Here is a 23,443-nt window from a genome sequence, read left to right on the forward strand (position 1 = left end):
CCAGCTGTGGCCAATATTGCATGTTTCAGAGGTGGTCAAAAAATCCCCCCCAGAATCTGTGACCAGTTGTGCATTGGGGAAAGAATACTTGCTGCCCCCCCTGCAGATAACCAGCTGACATCCTGAAGCATGAGCTTTGATGATACGAGTGTAGGCTTTTGTTGATTTGAAAACTAAAGAAATTATTTTTAAAGGTGTCTGCTAGTCAATTTCATTGGCCACAGGTCCCTGGAGGGAGGAAATGCAGGTGCCTGAAACCTAGTTGGACCCGCAGGATGATAAGAACACTACCCCACGTACCAGCTGCTTAGGTCCTGGTCTAAGAGTGGAGGAACCGTGAAATTCCACCCTGTGGCAGCTGAGGGTAAGAAGAAAAATAAAAAAAAAGGCCCCGGGGGGAACAATTTCAGTTCATGAAAGATGAGAAATAGCCTAACCACCTTTGACTTCAAAGGGAGGAGAAAGCAGGGAGGGGGAGGGGAAAGTGATTGCTCTATGCAATGCTCAGCTAGTAAGTGTCTGAAAAGGAAAGATTTCCCCACTCACTAGTGCTTGTAACAGGATAATAGAGAGAGTGAAGTACTCAGAGAAGGAAAGGTCCTGAGCTCATCCACGGAGTCTGCAGGAGAAGCAGGAATTGAAGTTAGAACTCATGACACACATGCTCATGCTATCCTGTCTGCTGATGAATAAGCCGAGTCCAAGTGATTGCAATTCACACAGGGTCTTTCACTAGAGGGTTAGGGGCTCCACTCTGACCCAACAGACATTACCTTGGGAAGAAGCTGCATCCTAACTAATATGAACACAGGGAAAATGAGGCTTAGCATAAGATTTTGAAAGCGATTAGTGATTTGGAGAGCCTCAAGTTGGGCACCCCCCAAACATAAGACACCTTTAAATGAGCCTGATTTTAAGGACAGGTCCTGTGAATCAAGACCCTTTAAAGGGTCTCAACTTGGCTACCCAAAATCTCCAATCACTTATGAAAATTTAAGCCAATGTGCTAATAAGATCCCCTGGCTTAGTCACCGAGTTTTGAGTGGTCTGTATGAAATTCCTTTTGGAATTTCTAAAGTTGTCTGTTATTTGCAATCATTTACACCAAGATGGCGAGTCCTTGAACATGACTTGAAGAATGGATTCCCTTAACTACAAGCAAAAGGGCACCCTCTAAGGAACGGCTGGAACACACTGCAACATTGCAGACTAGGATGGGGTAGAGTGAAGGGGTTAGTGGTGTTAGTGCGGATACGGAGATCCTGGTAAGAATCCCAGTGCCGTAAAAATATAGGTCAAAATTCAGAGTAGTGACAAATCAGTGATATCATTTTACATTGGAGCAATATTAATCAATTAATCAGGTTTATGCTTTTACATTTGGAAGCACATCATGTCACCTATGATTTGCTGGGACATGGCATAGTCACTTACATTTTTCTCCAGAGGCCCATGGGGGGCTATGATATTTTGGGATGTAATCCAGATGAGTGAGGGGCTGTAATACACCTTCCCTGCAACTGTGGGTGCCTTACAATGCCTTGCTGCTGTCACTCAAACCTGGGCCGCTCACAAAACAGCCACCAGCAAGCAAGTCACACCCTGCATATCTGTGTATAGCTGCAGCCTGCCAGCACACTCCAGTCACACTCTGGTTTCCACCAGCCTTGGTTACCACATGAAGGGTAACCCCAATATGTGCCCAGTCCTGGATTCCACCTCCCCCCCACCCCAAAGTGTATATTCTGGAACCGCACGGTCCAGCTCTCTCCTGGACAGTTCAGATAGCAAAGGTCTGTTGTCCAGGTAAGGGAACATTATACAACAACTTTCCACTTTAATGGGGGTTACCCACACAGTTCACAACACAGGCATTAATTTTGATTAGCGAACAAAACAAAGTTCAGCTACAAAGGGATAAATTTTAAGTGAGTACAAGTATTAAGGTATTAGAGTCAGAAAAAGTTACAAGAAAAACAAAGACAAAATACTTCCTAGTACAAAAACCTTTACAAACTAGGTTTGGATCAAGGTAAAATTCTCACCACATGCTTCCAACAGCATTACTGAACAATCTTCAGGTCAGGATCCCTTCCAGAGGGAAAGAGCTGGAGTCTTTTCTCTTCTTAGGTTCAAGAAGAAGAATGGATAGGGAGACATAATTTTGTGTTTTTGCCCCTCACTTTTATAGTTCAGTTACCCTTTGAAATGCATCTTCCTGAGAGTGACCCCTAGATAACGTTCTTTCCAGCTGAAAGCAAGGAGATAGAGTCTGGTGGTGGTGGTGGAAGGTTTGCTAAGGTGTTTGCCAAGATGCAGCTCTGTTTGTTCTTGCCCCCTTCCCTTGCCAAAGAATGGCCACTTGACAGGTGATGGCCCATCAGCTTTGATGACACCTGGCCAGATGTCAACTTGTCATTTGTCTTCGAGAAACAGCTTTACTCACTTCCCAGACTTGTCTGGTAAACACACTTCAAATCATGATTTCATCTTATGTTCATAACTTTGCATGCAACTACATTATATGAATTTGACCATAATATTGACCAGCAAGTTGTTAGTTTCTAAATGATAACTTTCCAGGCATATTTTGTACAAAGATTATTACAGTAGTGTGTAGGGTGTCAATACAGGGGTGTATGCCATCACGGGGCCCAAATCTATTCCTTATGTAGCTCCACAGAAGTAAATGGATTTGCACGAGGGATGAGTCCAGCCCTTTCTGTTGAGTTATTTCCTCCTGAATCCACTTCAGTGCCCACTGGGACAACCAGAGCACTGTGCTCCCCATAAGTACCTCCTCAGGGAAACTCCACATGGTCTGTTTGGTTTAGTAGCTATAGATACCTGCATTCCTGAGATGATGGGATGATCCCTGTGCACTGAGCAGAAACTGAACATTGGGGCACAGTTTGTGCCCCAGTTATCCTGAGAAAGCATAACAGTTCTTGCTATTAACCCTGCTCTGGCCACTAGGAAGCAAATGAGGTCTCATTTTACACTACATTTCCCCATGAACATTACAGAGAGCTCAGTGTTGACAGGGAATGGCTGGCTCGGGGCACAGGGAATGAGATAGGCCCCTTCATCTATAGTGAACTTATGCAACCAGTCTAAGTAAGTAGTGCCCCAAAACTGTTATTTTTGACTCCTGTGTGCTGAGCTGTTGAAAGCCTGAGATTAAGCCCACATTTATTACAGAAGGAGCCAGCCCTAAGAAGGATCATACAATCCCCTTGTCATGGGGTTTACTAGTCACCACTGGGGCACCTCCTTGTGCCTCATCTAGTCTAATGCCCCCTCCTTTGGTTGCTTGCCCAGTAATCTCTTTCTCTCTGGACTCAATTGCTCATTCTTCATGACTCAGTCCTCCAGCCACATAACTATAATCTTCCCCTTCTGGGGGTAACAAAGTCCCTCTAAACAAACTATCTCTAGCAATCTTCCAATCCACTATGCAGTTTATGTCGCTTTCCTAGAGACAGGTAGAGAGACCCATGCCTGCTCATTACTCCAGGTTCTAACCCAGGGACCCTATGCTCAGCAACCATGGTCTGCTCAAGTTCTCACCCTATTGGTGTTTCACCTGGGCTCTTTCCTGCTTCCCTTCTCTAGCCTCTAATGCTTTTTTCATGCCTGTGGCTACTTCACCCCTCTCAGCTTCTTACCAAAGCTGATAGTCCAAGACAGGATCCCAGGGCTTACTCAATACCTAAAACGTCTCCTTGTGCCTAGCCAACTCCACTCCTTTCTAGGAAATGACTACAGAGATCTTCCCTACAGACTCTCCTTTTGCACACTACCTCCTGCTTTTATACAAACTCAACCTGTCTCTGCCCAGGTGGGCTTCGTTGTCCATTAGACCTTATCAGCCCTGACTCTCATTCAGGTGCAGCTTGTCAGACATTAATTGGCCCTTTTTAATCTGCTCAGGCATTATGTGAGGGTGGATACCCTTTTACAACCCTGTAAAGAGTAGCTGGAAACTGCAATGGTGCTCAGGAAGAGCAGAGGCTATTAGGAGTAAGCAAAGTTCTAGGTTTGGGAATTAAGACTCTAGCTAGGAAGGGTTGGGGGTAGCCTACTAAGGCAGGGGAGACCCTGAGCAAGCACAGAACTCACAGAGAGCACAGAACACTCAAGGCAGAAAGGCTTAGGAGTAGAAAAAGAAATGTTTATTTGTTGGACTTTAATTGGGGACTTTGAGTTTTATTTTGAGATTTTCTATGAATGAACCCAAACACCAAAAAGGGGGCTGTGAATGTATAACCTTTGAGTGGACTAGAGTTTACTTCACTGCCCTTCTCCAGTGCCTAAAAACCCCCAACTCCCATAGAAAAGCACCTCGTGACCCAAAATTCAGTCATTGAGGATTTTCATCAAGGATTACGCAGAGTCAACTTCCCCACAATCAAGTCCAAAAGAACAAAGGAATTAACTTAATTCTTAAGTACCAATTTTCTAAAATCTTATAATAAAGAAATATAATTAATAACTTGGCTAAGTTATAAGCCACATACGTTATTCTCAATTATACATAAACATAAAGAAAACAAATGAAATCTAAACAGGTCAGTCCCCCCAGAAACACAGTGAGAAGAAACTCTGAGTTCCTAAAAATTTGTCTGAGTTCACCTTAATCTCAGTTAGAGCCTTTGATCACCAAACATATATAGTCTGAGTCAAAAGCAACATCTTCCCTCCACTTGTTTGTAGAAATCTTCAGTTGGAATCCATGCAGACTCTTCCTCCTTGGTAGCTAGTCAACTAACCAATTAACCAACCACTCACTTAAGTATATAGATTAAAAAAAAAAAAAACTGTTACAGAAAAAATACAAAACTGAGAAGAGCAAAATAAATGACTTTCCCCAGTATTACATTTAAATAAAATAAAAGTTGGCGAATCCTACTAGTTGAGACAATTTAACTAAAACAGTTTGTCTAAAGTCAAACAACATTCAAAGTATTAAATTAAAATAAAAGAAATTAGTTTTCCTTTCCTGTAATTAACACTGATGGGGCTTCCCTGCTGGACAGTTAACAATATCACTAACCTGCTGCAAAATGCTTCAGAGTTTGGGAAACCAGCCTGCTTACTGCTCCTGGGCTCAGCTTCTCCCAACTCACACAGGGCATGTGGCCTTTTGCAAAACAGCTACCATCACTACTCGCCTTCATGGAGGCTGAGTCCAGCAACAGGGATTGAGCCTACTCAAAACTACCACACCCAATTCCAGAAACATCTGATTGTGGAGTGCTAATTGTGCATCTGCCAAGCAACAATGAGCTAGACGCAACACATTCTTGCCCCCTGCCCCCATATAGATCTCTTAAAAAAATATCTCCCTATTAGGCATGTGGGTTACAAATGGACCAAAAAAAAAGTGTGTGGAATCTGTGTTAAGGGCCTGAAGAGGGGAAATTGAGGCAGGCTGCCTATAGTGTGACCCTAGGCCATGAGGAGGTGCTCAGGAGGCAACTGACCCTGTTACAGGGACATTTCTCAAGGTCCTGAATGAGAAACCACAGCACATATACCAACCAACCCATCTGAGCTACTTGGTTCCTTTGAGACACTCAGCAGAGAGCAAGGACCAGCCCTGACTTGGAAAGACCTCTCTAAGCAGGAGAGAGAATTCAGTTCCCATTAAGCCATTGGATTCTCTGGAGAACGCACCAATTGCCTCCCCCCCCCCCCCCCCGCCCCAAGGCAAACATGACAGGGGTGGGTTTTCTAGAAGTGGGATAGAGCCAGAACCCTAGATCATAACCCTCCTCTTGACCCAGTTTAGATATTCCAGCCAGGAATATTCATCTTCTTTCTGCTTTATTATTCCCAGTGTTTATAAAGAAAGAAAGGCCCAGTTGCCCTTTAGAAACATTGGTGGGAAGGGACTCCTTAAATGGGACTAGATGTTGACCCTTACAGAGGCATTCCTGTTCCTTGAGGCTGTTTGTGTGTCTCTTTGTGTGAGATGTTATGAAAGTATATCCCAAGGTATAACTATAGCCAATCAAAGAGGTGAGCAATGCCTGCACCCATTCCAAGACCCAACTTAGGCCTGCTTCCATTCCAAACTCTAACTAAGGCCTACAAGCTTTCCAAAGCCTAACCAAGGTCTACAGCCATTTCAAGGCCTAATCAGGGCCTATAGATATCCCAAAGTCTAACTACAGCCTACAGCCACTCCAAGGTCTAACTATGGCCTATAGTAAATCCAAGGCCTAACCAGAGCCAACAGTCTTTCTAAGCTGAACATATAACCATTCCAAGGCCTAGTCAAGTTCTGTCTCCATTCCAAAGCCTAACGAAAGACCTGCACCCACCCCAAGGTCTAAATAAGGGCTGCATCCATACTAAAACATAACCAGGTACTGCAGCCATGCTGATACCTAACCAAGGCTGCAGCTATTCTAAGGCCTAACAAAGAGATGTCGCCATGATACAGGCTAATCACTGCCTGAAGACATTTAAATCACTGACCAAGGCCTGCAGTTATTCCAAGGCCTAACCAAAGCCTGAAGCCTTTCTAGGGACTACCAAGCCTTGCAACCACTGAAAGGCCTAAGCAATGAGCAGGACTGAATTCAGATTACAGGATACACATGTTGTTTAACAGTTTCATAGAGTTTAAGGCCAGAAGGGAATCATCTGTTCATCTAGTCTGGTTTATTGCATATCACCAACCATATATGTTACCCAAATATCCCTATGTTAAAAAGCAGAGAATACTTGGGACACCGTCAATAGATAGCTAACGCATATGTATTTTACCTATGGCTGGGATTATAACTCAGGATGCTTTGGATGCAAGCGCTGAGTTCAATTCTCTAGGCCTTTTTCTTTGTCTTTTCTCTCATTCTGTTTTGATAAACTGTAGAAACACATGGGACAGAGAAGTTATATTTTGCTCTGGGGCCTCTGCTTGCGGCCCTGCTCTGTACAGGGCTCTAGAGAGCATGTCCCCTAAGTCCCTGGGAGAAAAGACCTGGATAAATCTCCTTCCCCAGCACCAACAACCCTTTATTGAGAGTAGAGGCCAAAGTCAGCTATATGCAGCTCATCTGCAGAGAGCAACAGATGCCGGTTTGCTTATATCAGTTAAGTCTTAATGTGACGGGTGAAAGGGTCTTAGATAACTGTGCCTTTGACATCTGGATACTATCATGGTAATTTTTATTCCATTCTAATAAGGGAGACATTTAGGTGCCCAGCTCCCATTGGAATCAATAAGTGTTAGGCACCATTTGCTTTTTAAAATCCCAGTAGGTGTCTAAATATCTTTAATAATCTGTCCCTAACTCTAGAATGTAATATTTCCATTGCTCTTGAATTTCCACAGGAGTTTTGAGGAATGAGACATTGATCCACACTGAATAACTGCTCAAAAATCACCAATTTCTCAAATTCCAGGGAAATCTCTCACTTTTTAAAAATAACCTTCACCAAAGAAAATGTTCCACCCTAAGTTCTAACACTACAGCGACACATTGCTGAGGGGGCATTCCATCTACAATACCTGCTTTTAGGACCTGTTATTGGTTATCTCCCTCTCTTCCCCCCCCCATGACTGCAAAAACACCACCAAGGTATCACTACCACACTCACAAATGATGATATAAATGCAGTGGTGTGGAGAGGTCTCACTTCAGGTGTGGTCCTGGGAAGACCTCTACAGGGGACTTGAGGGCTTTCATAGAGGCTGATGATGTGCCATGGGCCAAGCAGAGGTGTGAGAGTGTAATCAATTTGTGAGTGTGTGTTACAGGCTCCCAGTAACACAGAGGATGTTCCCAGTAACATAGTGCCCAATCCACAGAGGATATGAGTATGTAAGAGTCACAGCTCAAGAGCCTTAGCTCCTGATCTCAGGTGCCCCAGGCCTTGAGTTCAAGCTTCTATTTTTATCTCTGGAGGTCCCCATTTCAGTCTCTGGTCTATCAACCACGATGACAACTGTCATAACAGCTCATTCCTTGCTTGTGATAGGTGTTCACTGAGGTGTTCTCCCAACCCAAGAAGGCCCCTCACCTTGTGGCTGGCTGGACATTGGGGAGGGACATTCATCCCACCTTGCATGTTCCCCCTTCTCTGCTGCACTGTATTCCAGATGTTGTGTCTTCCATTGCAGTCTCTCCCACATGTTGTGTCTCAGGAGGGGCCTGGGGACACTTCATTCTCCCTCATGGATGCCCACCATCTACACCCTCCCATTCAGCTGTCCACCTGCCCCACAGTAACGGCCCCTTTTATGCTGGTGTGATGGCCGACACTTTGGCAAACAGATCAAGGGCTAAAATGGGGACTTCCAGTGCTACATGAGTTGCTAGAGCTACCACCTGAGCCAAAGCTCCCTAGTCAGGGCTGTAACAGACTCAGATCCTCTGTGGACTGGGCACAGAGAGGGACCCCTAACATACACTGACCTCTGGGTTACACTAGCTCTTCTGAGCAGCCTCCAGAGGATGGCCATCTGCTTCCACCAGCTGGTGACCCACAGGGAGGAACCTGACAAAATCAACTGCCTGGATATTGGGGATGATGTCTCATCACCGCACAGAGACTCAGATGCCAACATTCACCCTCAGCATGCAGTGGGACACATTGCCCCAGAGGCTGGTGTTAAATGGATGGGTGGACAGCATGGATGGTGGTCTTCAGTGAGTACCTCCAAGTCCCTTGGAGTCACAGTACAGGACAGACAAGGGCAGGGGCAGCACTGTGAGATACTCATAGGTCTTGGCACAGATCTTACAACAGGAGAGGGGAGAAGGAAGGGTAGTAGCCTCAAAGGGGACCAGGGGAATATCCTTCCTTCCTATTCATGCTAACCCCACAGTGGCAGACATGCTGGGGTAACTTGCAATTTACTGAAAGGTCAGAGCCATGCGTGCATGTGTGAGTGTGTATGTGGGTGGGTATACTAGGGTACAATGCAGTGTCCCCTTCACAGGGAATAATCTGAGGGTTTTATTTGCAGGAAGATCCAAGGTAGACTTTCCTCTTAACTCGTTAAGGCTAATTATCTGGAGTAATTAATGTCACTCTTATACAAAATGTATAAATTACATTTTTCCAGCATTATTATTGAAAGAATGTGAATCATTAACACCACCAGAAATGACCAACAAAATAAATGCACACACTTATGCTTATGCTAGCAACACTGAAATTATGACCAAAATTGAACAAATAAAATTTAATGTACACCTTTTAGCAGCCACCTGAATTTAAGACAAGATATGTGAATGCATTCCTTCAAAATCATTATTTTTATTGTATATTTGATCTACAGCATTCTCAACTTTCATCCTAAATCAACAAATCCAGTCTTCAAATTCATTTTTATTGCTCTTCTCTGAACTCAGTCCATGTTTCCAAAATATTTCTGACATCAGGTTGCTCAGAAGACCATTAATTTCTCTGCATTGGGTGATACCAGAGGAATTGGACTTGAAGCAATAATGAGCTAAAACACATGAAACAAATATTGGAAATCCTATTGCTTCGTATTTCACAAACAACACTGAACATGATACAAGAAAATGTCCCAGAGATAGCAATCTTATACAGAACCCAGGAAGATGGGCTAGATGGCTCAATAGATTTTTCCATCCTTTACGCTTCTGAATCTTTGAAATTGTGAAGAGACAAATTACTAAGTCCTTGCTGTGGGATAAAATGTCTTTAGAGAAACGTGTCAATGAAGAATATCTGTGTATCCTCGTCTGTAAAAATTTAGACTGAGATTTTCAAAGTCACCTAATAGATTTGGATGATCAATTATTAATAAAATCGTGAAAATGGATTTCAAAACCCCTTTGGCCACTTTGAAAATCTCAACTGCTGTCACTGAGGGCAGAAAATAAAGAAAATAGAGTTGTACTGGGTAGATTGTGAAATAAATGATTAGCATGTGTCAAGGCTGTATCCCCACTTTGAACTTTAGGGTACAAATGTAGGGGCCTGCATGAAAACTTCTAAGCTTAACTACCAGCTTAGCTCTGGTCCCGCTGCCACCATCCCAATGAATTCCCTCCCTGGGAAGCCTTGAGAAACCTTTCACCAATTCCCTGGTGAATGCAGATCCAAACCCCTTGGATCTTAAAACAAGGAGAAATTAACCATTCCCCTCCTTCCTCCCACCAACTCCTGGTGAATACAGATCCAACCCCCCTGGGATCTAGAACAAGGAGAAATTAACCATTCCCCCTCCTTCCTCCCACCAACTCCTGGTGAATACAGATCCAATCCCCTTGGATGTAAAACAAGGAAAAATCAATCAGGTTCTTAAAAAGAAGGCTTTTAATTAAAGAAAAAGGTAAAAATAATCTCTCTAAAATCAGTATAGAAAATAACTTTACAGGGTAATCAAACTTAAAGAGCTCAGAGGACTCCCCTCTAGTCTTAGGTTCAAAGTACAGCAAACAAAGATAAACACTCTAGTAAAAGGTACATTTACAAGTTGAGAAAACAAAGGAAAACTAACACGCCTGGCCTGGCTATTTACTTACAAGTTTGAAATAGGAGAGACTTGTTTAGAAAGATGTGGAGAACCTGGATTGATGTCTGGTCCCTCACAGTCCCGAGAGCGAACGCACTCCCAAAGAACACAAACAAAAGCCTTCTCCCTCCCCCCCCCCCAAGATTTGAAAGTATCTTGTCCCCTTATTGGTCCTTTAGGTCAGATGCCAGCCAGGTTACCCGAGCTTCTTAACCCGTTACAGGGAAAAGGATTTTGGAGTCTCTGGCCAGGAGGGATTTTATAGTACTGTACACAGGACAGCTGTTACCCTTCCCTTTATAGTTATGACAGCATGTGTGTCACTGAGGGAGGAATTTGAAGGCAGCTGGGTTCAGTATGTGTGGAATTTAAGACAATGTTATAGCTCAGGTGTAAGTGAGGGCAAAACTGTCTGTTTTTGAAACTTAGCTAAGAATGCTCTTGCTAAAGCTGATCAGTGAGCCAGAATACTATACATGCTATTCTCCTATAGCTGTTTTGCTTCTACAGGGTTAACAGGAAAATAAATAATATAACTCATTTTGGTCAGTAGAGCCAGCAGATATGATTTGGAATATACACAGGCAGGCAGCCTGTTGAATAAAAATATATATTTGCTAAATTGTCATCTTTCAAAATAAAACTCCTCTTAACTATAATAAGAAATGTACATCCACATAGCAAAGCAAAAAAAAAGGAGAGTCCATTTGTAGTTCTTCAGTCCCCCGTATCTTTTCTGCTACATAATACTTATAAACAGTTTCTCTCCTTCTTTCTTTCTTTCCATGTCCATCTCTCCACAAAGTGTATCCAAGGCAAGAAATGTTCAACCAAACCACCCTGACAGAGTTTCTTCTCCTGGGATTCTCTGACATTTGGGAGGTGCAGATTCTACACTTTGTGGTGTTTCTAGTAATTTACTGGAAGCTGTGGTAGGGAATCGTCTCATCATCCTGGTCGTAGCCCTCAACTGCAAACTTCACACCCCCATGTACTTCTTCCTTGGAAACTTGTCCTTCCTAGATGTCTGCTACATCTGTTACTGTCCCTAAATCCATGGCCAATTCCTTAACCAACACCAGATTGATCTTTCTCTGGTTGTCACCCGAGTCTTTTTGGTTCCCACCTTAGCTTTTGCAGAGATGATTTTTCTAGTGGTCATGGCGTATGATCGCTATATTGCTATCTGCTGTCCCTTACATTACAGAGTGATCAAGAACAAGGCTTTATGCACCCAGATGGCATCTGGATACTGGATCAGTGGTGTCCTCTACTCGGTGCTGCAAACTGGTAACACCTTTAGGTTATCGTTCTGCCACTCCAAAGTTATTGGGCAGTTCTTCTGCGATATCCCACAGCTACTAAAGAGCTCTTGCTAGGATACATCAGCTAATGAAATTTTGATTGTTGTCTGTGTCTTATTTTTTGGTTTACTTTTCATTGTTTCAACCACCATTCTAAGAATCCCTTCTGCACAAGGCAAGTACAAAGCCGGTTCCACCTAACTGCCTCACCTGATTGTTTTTTCATTATTTGAGCACCACAATGTTCACCTACATGGGACCAAAGTCAATGTCCTCACTGTATCAGGACCTGCTGGCTGCTGTGTTTTACTCTGTTTTGCCACCACTGTGGAATCTGGTGGTTTATAGCCTGAGAAATAAGGAGAGAAAAGGTCCCCTGGGGAAGACGCTACTCCAGTTAGTCTTGATAAAAAATGCATCACGAAACCAATGTCAATGCAGCAGCATGTGCAGTGACAACAAATCCAGGCAAGGCTTCCTCTAACTTTCTGCAGCCAGAAGGATGGCAGAGATGCATTAAATTACCTTTTCAGGTAGTGCTAATTTCCCATCACAGTCTTGGGCACATTTTCATTCTCAAACCCCATCACTGAGAGAATGGGCTCACACACTCACAGGACATTATCCCTTCAATGTAGCCTTGCATATCCCAGGGCTGAGTGTTGTGAGCAGCAAGTTGCTTCATGCAATATTGAAGCTTGAATAATAAAGCCATTACCATATTTTACTAATGAAATAACCTATACTGGCAAATGTGTCTAGGGCTTTAGCACCCCTAACCGACATTACTATACCCACAAAAGTTTCTAAGGTAGAACTCGCCTAAGGATAGTGAGAAATGTAGCCCATAGGGCTAGCCTGCTAGCTTGCTATATTATATATCCTGTTTTTCATTATTGGTTTGATTATATTATTTTGGTTTTTATTTTTGTATTGAATAATTTCAGTAGACATTTATTCATTATATTGGGCTGTAAGGCAAGGAACCTACAGGCCTGTATCCTATATGATTAGCTAAAGCAAGTTAGCATGAGTTTTTGTAACCTTTGGCATAGATAAATGGCCTACCGGTTACCCTTTTAGACTTTGGGAAACTGAATGTGTTTACCAAAATTCTGGGACATACTGGGTAACCGCAAGAGACACCACAAGAACATGGAAATAATGGTTCAGGCCAAAGGTAACAGGTTTTGAGAATGAGATAATTGGTTTTAATATGCATGGATATTCTTTCAATATGTATGAATATGCTAGTCTATAGAGTAAGTGTACCCTAAGATTATGTGCGTGAAGAAATAAGATTTGGGGATGGAAGGCTGGGCACTGACATGAATATTTAGGATAGTGCCAAGACCCTATAAAAAGGCAAACCACCATGTGGAGAGAGCTTTTTAGTTCCTTTAGTTCCTTTTGTTCTTTTAATTTTAGCTGTTAGCTTAGCTTTTAAGTATAACTTAGCTATTCAACACCTGACCCTTACCACCACCATCTCGGCATTGAGGAACCTGGATCATCGGACTCATTTGCCTTGCCAGAGACAAGTCTGGTCCTTTGTCTCCCATCATCAAGTCCCCAGGGAAGGGTATTAGTGCGCTAGCCTAAATAGCCTTTTAAGGAATGTTACCACAGGGTTCCCTAGAATTGTATTATTTCTTTTTGGTTCTGTGGTTTGGAGCTTTGGTAACTTTTTCCTTTATTTTAATAAAAATCTTTAAAGCTTTGCTTTGTCCTCAGCTTGAGTGTTCTTAAAACACACCCCCAGGGTCCTTACAAAGTGTTGAACTCTCTACATTTAATTCTGTAGCCTGATTTTAGGACTAGAATCTGATTATCTTCTGGTCAGATCATTGGCGAGCCTATAATAAATCAGCCCTCTAAAAATCAGGTCAACAGAAACAAGGAGCTAAAAAATGTGCTGAGAAAATTGATAGGGAGGGTATTTTTCAGCAAGCAAAAATAATTCCTCATGTTGCACTCTCAGGCTATATCTACGTTTACTGTTCAGAGTTCCTTCTATGTAAGCCAGTATAAACCCTTTGCCATCTGCCCACCACATGTGGTCATTATTTCTATGTTCCTTAGCTTTGTTATATCACATGATACCCAAGTTCAGTGTTGTCTCTGAATCATGACCTGTTGTGTTCATTTCTGTGTTCTTTTCCATTGTTCCACCAGCAGTGAAACCAAACATTTACAAGTCTGAGAAACAAGAACCCACAGCTCCATAGATTCATGAGTATAGATGATGTGGATTAGGCTGTTATTCTCATCTTGTTTTTCTAGTTCTGTGATTTTGCTTATGTCGATCATGTTATTAATAAAACTCAATCTCTGTGTGTCTCACCAGTCATCTTCCTTATTAATCTCTAAGTAGCCACCAAAGAATGAAACTGTTATTAGTGACAAATTCATTTTGCACCCCAAATTAATTTAAAGGCTACAAGGTGGAGATTAGAGCTGGTTGCAACATGGAATTTACATTCCTTGTGAAATTCCGACATTTCAAAATTTGTTTTTATTCCAAGCCAAAATGAAAACAAAAATTCTGAAAAAAAAATTGATATGTAGAATGTCTGGATAGAAAAATAAGAACACAGTGTCAATGGATCGGAACCACATGCATCATTTCCACATGGCCAGAGCTAGAAATCAGGAGTCCCTGGCTCCCAGTCATGAACTCAGCCATTGAGCACTAGCCATTCTGCCCTGTATCTCTGTTTTCACATTAGTTTGGTGAAATTTTAGACCACACACACAGCACAAAAAAGTTAAGTTTTGCCTCTGGTCCTCTGCTTTTGAGTTGTGCAGGGCTCCAGGGAATGAGTCCCCCCAAACCCTTAAATAATGACTATGGATAGATCTTTCCAAAAGCTACCCCCTTTTGCTGCTAGTGAAGACCACAGTTAGCTATACACAACTCATCTGAAGACAGCAACAGAGTGCTAGATCAATAGATAGAGGGCCAGTTATAATGCAGAACAATCCATTTCCCTTATTGATCAGAAGAACATTGAAGTTGCAGGAGGAAACACATTATAAATCAGGGGTCATCTACAAACTCCATCACAGTAAGTTTTATTTAACTCACCAAACTTTATTTTATTTTACCTTTAAAATATAGGAAATTAAATTTAAACACCATACATCTTAATGATAGCATTAACTCACCTAATAGCTCACCTTAATTAATTACTCTCATTACAGTTGGTATGGCAACACCCATTTTTTTATGTTCTTTGTGTATATATATCTTCCTACTATTTTTCCAGTGCATGCATCCGATGAAGTGGGTTTTAGCCCACAAAAGCTTATGCTCAAATACATTTGTTAGTCTCTAAGGTTCCACAAGTACTCCTCATTCTATCTTGTGTAGTTTTGTATCATCTGCAAATTTTACCACCTCATTGTTTCCCTCTTTATCCAGATCATTAATAAATATGTTGAACAGTAGCTGTCTTTGCTATACCGCTAAACATGGTATAGCAGAGACAATCTTTCTAAGATCCTTCCCACCTCAGCGAGTGGTAGACATACACAGAAAACTCATAGTTAATTCAGACACAGTGCTAGACAAGCTGAAGTAGCAGCAATATATGTGAGGAGTCTTTCTTCACCACCTCTTTAAAATCTTTTTTCTAGGGTTAGTGCCTTGAAGCCAGGAAAAAGAAATATTGAGAGGTTAGAAACGTGAGTAAAAAATGTGATAATCTTTCACTCTCCTCTGGCTCTTTCCCCCACACAATATAACATGCTTTAGTCTCTCCCACCTGACCCCCCACTCCCCCCCCAAAAATCCATCTTTGACTCCTCTTGCCTCTCCAATCCTTCTCCCTTTCATCTCTAAGCTCATTGAATGTGCTATTAACAATCACTGATGGTAGTTCCTCTCTAGTTCCATTCTAGATACTCTCCAACCCAGCTTCTACCCTTGCTCTCCATTGAAATCACTCTCACCAAAGTCTCTAATGATCTCTAAAGCTCAGAACCAGTACTCCATCCTTATCCTCTTTGAACTGTCAGACCGTCAACACCTCTGATCATGCTGTTCTTCTTGAAAGCTTGTCCTCCCTTGGTTTCCATGTCTCTGTCCTCTCCTGGTTCTCCTTCTGCCTCTCTAATAGCAGCTTCAGCTTCTTCAGAGGATCCTTATCATCCCCTCTCCAATTTTCTATGGGGATTCTGTTGGGCTCTCTCCTTGGTCCCTTCCTCTTCTCCTTCTACATCTTACCTCTGGGTGATCTCATCCACAAACAGAAATTCAGCTACAATTTCTGTGCTGTTGTCTCATAGGCCTGGAATGGAGAGGTAGATCTATCTCCTTCTGTCCACATTAAATGTTGCCCTGTATGCCTATCTAGGCCAGGATTTTTAAACATGATTTAGGGTGTAGGGCACCTAGCTCCCATTAAAATCCCGAATTTATTTTGACATTTCTCTATCCTTATTATGGTATCTGAGTGACATATCAATTAGGTTTGATAAGGGATCACCAATCAGGCTTAAACTTTAGAGTTTGATATCCCTGCCAAAAAGACCCATGAAAAGCCGATTCATATCAGTGTACTATCAATTTTCCAGTAGGAGAATCAGAAAGAGCAGTAGGATTTTCCAAGGACCCTAATAGATTCAAGCACACAACTCCCAGTGAATTTCAGGTGGGATATTGAAAGGTGATTTAATTGGGATCAGAATTAGACCAGTGTTGATTATTTTGAAAATCCCAGGCAAAATGTCTATGAGAAATATGAACAAATACGAAATACTGGGGTTGGAGTGGGGTGGAGGTTAGAACAAGTTTGTTAACATTTCTGCACTGGTTGAGGATTAAAATAGCAGAGATGATCAAGTGAGGGAGACAGTTTCAGCTTCATGTCTGAATGTGTGTCTGGAGAGCTGTGCTTGGTCGCATGGCAGGATAATGATATAGTAGTGCTTAGCACCTAGAAAAGCACTCATTATCTATAGCACTCAAACCACTTTAAGCAGTATCTGTGTCCCCATTTTATAAATGAGGAAACTCAGGCACAGAGAGGGAAATTGACCGGTCCAAGATCATAAACAAGTTAGAAATGAAGCCCACAACTTTGCACTCCCATTTTGGTGCCTAGTCCACTGAACTACATCACAATCTCCAGTATAATAGTGGCTAAGTGACGCATCAGTCCAGAAACACAGTTTGAGACTATGATGGACTGAGATTTTCAAAGCTGTCTAGGAAAACTTGATATCCCTCCCCCATTAATATTAATTGGAATTGAGCATAGGGATAATTTAGGAAACTTTCTCATTTGTGATTTACAAGCACTATTCCAAATCTCAGCACTCTCTGCTATTACTTACACAAATCCCAGACAATTTCTAGCCTCCCCAACAGGACCCAGTCACCATCAAAGCAGTCAGGGTAAGATTTTCAAAGCCACCTTTGGGCTCAGTTCCCATTCACTCATCAGGAATTGTATGTCCAAATCCCTTTAGGAAGCTTTAGATTATGAGCCTCAAAACCCAACAGCAGATCAATGCCCAATTCCATAAGCCCTCCCCATCTCAACAGATTCAGGCTATTTCATATCAAGTGAGGAAGTGAATTCCAGCAATGTATGGCCCCTATGGACAGGGCTGGCCCTAGACCAAATGGTGCCCCAGGCAAGGAACGCCTTTGGCGCCCCCTCCATTTGATAAACTTTTGAATACCTTATTTGTATTGCATTTGTAGCCCGTTTCACGACTTTGCACAATTTGCCTGCATGATTTATCCCTGTCAGTCATCTGGGTAACCTCCCCTTAAATCCAGCCCTGCCTGTGAAGAATACTCTTCCAGCAGCTTCTCTGTATTATTTCAAGGAGGTAGTGGCATGATCTCTCCACGGGCTGCAGTTGTATCAATATGAGACAGAGAGACAGTCTCAAGTTTATAGGTTCTACCTACAATATAGGAGTAGAGCAAACATCTTTAAGTTCTACCCAGAAAGCCAGCAACCAATGCAGATGATGGAGCACATGTACCTTCTACTCTCACCAGGGGTGACAGGTGGTATCAGGTATGCATGCCTCAAGTCATTAAGGGTGTTAGAGGTTAGAATAAATTCTATCCAGAAGTTAAGCAGCAACCCATGTACATAACATAATGGCTGACGTACACCTATTATAAGACTCCGTTCTCTTCATGGCCCTATATATACAATGAAAAAAGGATGCTTTTAAAATTCATGTTAGCGAAACTTAATTGATTGAGCTAAGGTGACTGTGGAAAACTTAAACTCTGAATACATTAGGCATCTCAGGGTGTTTAGATCAGAATAGCTAACTCAACTTAACTAGCTATTTTTTTTTTAAATGGGACCTTTTTACATTATTCTCACATACCCCAAGAGTGCTTCCACTTTTTACACCAGTAACCTACCTCTGAATAGACAGTGGCATAGGTGATGGTAGCGAGAACACCAAAGAAAAAGCTATGTGCTCCTAGCAAGAATTAGGCAGGAGAAAATTGTCAGGGTCACTTCTATTTGGTCATGTAAACACGTTTCAGTCCAACCACATGCCTTTTTATGAAGTTGGGTAAAAAGTGGTGGGCAACCCCTTATCTGAAGTATTTTTTTTTTCCCAAACTCCCTAACATTTAATATAAAAGTAATAGGGAAAAAAAATTGCATCAGGAATACTTGACAGAGAATACTTGATCTTGAAGGGTTTTCATAGCATCATAGCATCTTTAGGCCAGAAGTGATCATTGTGATCACCTAGTCTGACCTCCTGTATAACATAGGCCATAAAAATGCTCCAAAATAATCCCTGTTTGAACTACAGTAGATCATTTAGAAAAACATCCAATTTTCATATAAAAATTGCCAGTGATGGAAAAGTCGATCCTCTCCAAATATTGGTGCCTGGCTCAATGATATGGCTGACCTCGCAGCTAAAGAATGACTGGCATTCCATAAAAAGGGAATGCCCTAACAATTCAAAGAAATTTGGGCTGACTTTTTTGTTTCTATAAGATCTGCTCTTGGATTTATTTTTTGGGAAGTTCTAGGGCCTGTGTTATCAGTCAGACTAGATGATCACAATGGGCCCTTCTGACCTTGGAATCTATACATCTATGAATATATAAAAACAAAGTTCAGATGTCTCCACCAGCAGAGACACTAGAATTAACCTTCCCAGTCTGGCTTCCTGAGCCAGCCATTGGGCTGGTAACCCGCAATGGAAGACAGCTTTTGAACAATTTGGAATTAAAATGTTAACATTATATTAAAATACTAAAAGTTTTGATTCCTTGAGTTTTGTTTCAGAGTTTGTTTTATTCCCTCGTAGACGCAAACCATAATAAATATAGAATGTGGAAATCACATATATGAACGACCATCACATATGTCATCCTCCTAGGATTTGGGGATCTCCCTGAGCTGCAGATTTTTCTCTTCCTGATGTTTCTAGCGAGGTACATTGTGACCATGGCTGTGAACATCCTCACTGTGATGCTAGTTGTGACTTATCAGCACCTTCACACCCCCATGTACTTCTTCCTGGGGAACTTGTCCTGCTTGGAGACCTGCTACACCTCCACCATCCTGCCCAGTATGCTGGTCAGTCTCCTGACTGAGCACAGAACCATTTCTGTTAGCAGCTGTTTTGTGCAGTTCAATTTGTTTAGTGGTCTTGTATCTACAGAATGTTATCTCCTAGCCTCAATGTCTTGTGATTCGTATTTTGCAATATGCAAACCACTGCATTATGCTAACACACAGGCACCTCTAGGAAGCAATAGACACTGGGTATGCGTGTGAACAGACTCCAAAAGTTTAGCCCATGTACGTCCTGACCTAACACCAGATAAGAGGGTTTGACAGAAGTGATGATTAGGGATGCTTTGCCCGAGACACCTGGAGCAAGGTACAAGAGGAGGTAACAAGCAGATGTCATGAAACATGTGAGGTGGGACATAAGGCTGTCTCAGTCTATAAATGTTAGGGTACCTCAGTTTAAACCTCTGTGTAGCCAAGGGACAGTAGAAATTCCCGCTGCTGACTGAGCCACTCCTTGGCACTGGGCACTCGTGTGTTAGTGTACCTGTAACCATAGAACCAGGATGCTAGAACTGTGCCTTGAGGCCAATACAGCTGGCCGAGTGCCTTTGTCACCGAACTGAGCCTGTGCTCTTTCTTTATGAGTAACATCGAGGTCTGCTGAATTAACATGCTGCACTGTCTGCTAGTGCCTCTGACATCAGAGCTCCAAGAACAGTAACAACATTGCAGGACCAAGAACATACTTCAGCACTTAACAACACTAACCTTATTGAGTATCTGTCCCTCTGAAAACAAGGGGAGTAACAGGTACTCAGCACCATACAGGATTTGAGGTACGAAGTTCTCACAGCTGTACCTCTCCCATCTTTTAGTTCAGATAGCTATCTATCTTGACTGGAGTACCATCTATACGTATTCACATGAAGAGAAGATATAGCGGAGGGCTCTTTATTATGGCAGACAAAGACAAAACAAGATCCAGCACCTGGAAATAGAAGTCAGCAAAACTCAAACAGGAAATAAGGTGCAAATGTTCATCTCTGAGGACAATTAACCACTGAAATGTTACACAGCATAATATTGTGATTTAAATGCAATGAATTGAACAACTCTGCAACTGTTCACATAATTTTCACCAATATCAATTCTCCACAAGTGTACATGCAAAGTGAGATTGAATTTCCAGGGTGAAGGATATAATAAACATTAGGTGACACTCACCTGGTTTTAGTCTTCTGAGGCAATAATGGAATTTTTCTCCTCCATCCAGTGGGGATTTCTCTGATAGGATTAAGAAAATCAGTAATATGTTCCTTCATTCCATCTGTGTGGACACAATAAAGCCATTCCACCTCCGGTCTGAGAGCCTCGGTGCTGTTGAGGAGGATGAAAGTCTTGGGGAAGGAGAACATCAAGCCATAGTGGAGGGCAATGATCCCATAGTTTGGACCCATCTTCCAGATGATGTCATGGTATCCTCTTGCACTGATGATACCCCTACAAGGGAGGGGAACCCAGTTATTAGGAAGAGATAGGAAACAGTAACAGGGGATTTGATTATTAGAAATATCGATAGCTGGGTTTACGATGACCGGGAGAACCGCATGGTGAATTGGTTGGGTGTGAAGGTTGCTGACCCCTTGAGACATCTAGACAGGCTTATGTGCAGTGCTGGGAAGAAGCCGTGGTTGTGGTACATGTAGGTACCAGTGACATAGGGAAAGGTAGGAGAGAGGTCCTGGAGGCCAAATTTAGTCTGCTTGGTAAGAGATTAAAGTCCAGGACCTCCATGGTAGCATTCTCTGAAATGCTTCCAGTTCCACACACAGGGCCAATCAGTCAGGCAGAACTGCAGGATCTCAATGCGTGTATGAGATGATGGTGTTGGGAGAAGGATTTTAGGTTTGTTTGACACTGGGGAATCTTTTGGGAAAGGACCAGAGTATAGAGGAAGGATGGGCTCCACCCAAGACAATAATGGAACCAGACTGCTGGCATGTAAAATTAAAAAGGTCACAGAGGAGTTGTTACACCAAGGTCTGGGTGAAAGCTGAAACTTACAGAAGAGTACATTGTTCAGACAGAGACATCCCTTAGAGGAGGATCTATTAATGGGGGTTCTTTATATCCTAGTAAAGAGGAGAGGATAGAAATTGATAAAGCACAGGTAGGAGGTGAAGAGAAACAGACAAATGAAGAAGAGTCCCATTCAATTACATCACATAAAGGCAGACAAATAAATATTGACAAATATTATAAATGCTTGTACACAAATGCTAGAAGTACTAAGATGAGTGAACTTGAGTGCCTGGTATTAAATGAGGATATTCATATAATATGCATCACACAATCCAATGGGAGCCTTTCCAATTACTTCCGTGGTCACTGGATCAATTCCATACTGAAGTGAGAAATTCAGGTCCTAGGAAGGGTTGGAAAACAGGGGGGAAGGAGAAAGCACTCACCATTCAGGAGGAAGAAGAGAGAGAAGAAACATCTTCCCCGCCCTTCAGCATGCAGAAGGGGTGCAGAATTTGGAAAGGGAGAGAGCGAGAGAGAGAAATGTGTTAAACCAGGCTTGATAGTTGGCCCAGGATAGCAAATAGTGTCACACAGGATCAAAAGTATCCCTGGTGCACCTTCCTGTCAATGTCTTGAGTCCTGATGGTGCATTAGCATTTCATAATATTACCTCAAGGTGGCATTTATTCCATGGCACAAATACTACAAAGCAACAACAGGGACAAGGATGGTACAGCTGTTCTTTGCAACTTTTTTCAGACACAAAGGGCCAGATTTTTAAAGATATTTGGCACCTAGTGGGATTTTCAAAAGCATCTGAGTATCTAATACCCATTGAAAATCTGTCTATGTTCCTAAATACCTCAAAAATTTGGTCCAAAGTGACTCTCTGTTTCCTTGAGTCTAAATCTCTTGTAATCTAAGATCTCCAGCTGTAAATCCATCCCTGTGGGAAATAGAGCCAGATGTTCCTTGCAGGATTCTGAATGTTTGATTTCTTTCCTCTCTTGTTACTAAGGGCAGTTGGAGTTTCTTGGCAACATCACGGCAGAAGATCTTTGGGGATAATTACCTCGTGGTCATGAAAACGTATATAAGTAATCGCAGTGTGGCACTTTGGGAATCCTGCTTAGGTTATGCCATTCACTTCTATCTAGGTGAATTAGGCCGGGATTTTTATTGAGGACATTAGGGGTGTCTGAGTGTGTGGGTGTGTGGATTCTCTGTTTCACTATTCCACTGGCATTTCCAGTAGATCATGTCTGAAGCAAATCAAAGCTAGCTGGCCAGATCCTAAGTTATATAAAGCAGTACAGCAAATGCTGAAGTCAGTGGAGCTACACAGATTTATGCAATCAGGGAATCTGGCCCATTGACTCCAAAGGGGCTATGCTGAATTATACCAGTTTAGGGACCTGGTTTAATATGGTTAGTGTGTGTTTGTCTGAGTTTGCGTACAGTTTGTTTGGTACATGTGTTTGTCTGTTTCCTTTACTCTCTCTGTGTGTATATGTCTAGAACTGTATTTGTCTGGAATTTATATGGATGTGTTTGTAGTTCTGTGTGGGTGAGATCATGTTTGTGTGATCATATTTGTGTGTTTTATTTTGTTTGTAGGTTTGTGTGATTCTGTTTGCAGCTATGTGTCATTGTGTTTTTATGGTCATATACCTGGGTTAATCATTTTTTTTTTTTGCGTGTTCTTAAGTGTGTGTCTAACTGCATTTGTCTGCTCATCTGTGTGTGTGTGTCATTGTGATTGACTATAGGTTTGTGTGCGAGATTCTGTTGTGAATGTATGTTCATCTGTGTATGCTTAATTGTTTTTGGGGGGGATTTTCCAAAGAAACCAAGTGAGTAAGGAGCACAAGTCACATAAAACTCCAGAGACTTGTATCTCTGTCTTTCTAGGCACTTTTAAAAATCCCACACAAGGTCTGAGGATCTGTGTTTGTAGATTGTGTCTTTGTGCTCATGTGTGTGTCATAGAATCATAGCTCTGGAAAGGACCTTGGGAAGTCATCAAATCCAACCCCCTGTGCTGAGGCAGTAAACTTAGACCATCCCTGACAGATGTTTGT

The sequence above is a fragment of the Chrysemys picta genome, chromosome 12, assembly GCF_011386835.1.
Source record: "Chrysemys picta bellii isolate R12L10 chromosome 12, ASM1138683v2, whole genome shotgun sequence".
Classification (NCBI taxonomy): Eukaryota; Metazoa; Chordata; order Testudines; family Emydidae; genus Chrysemys; species Chrysemys picta.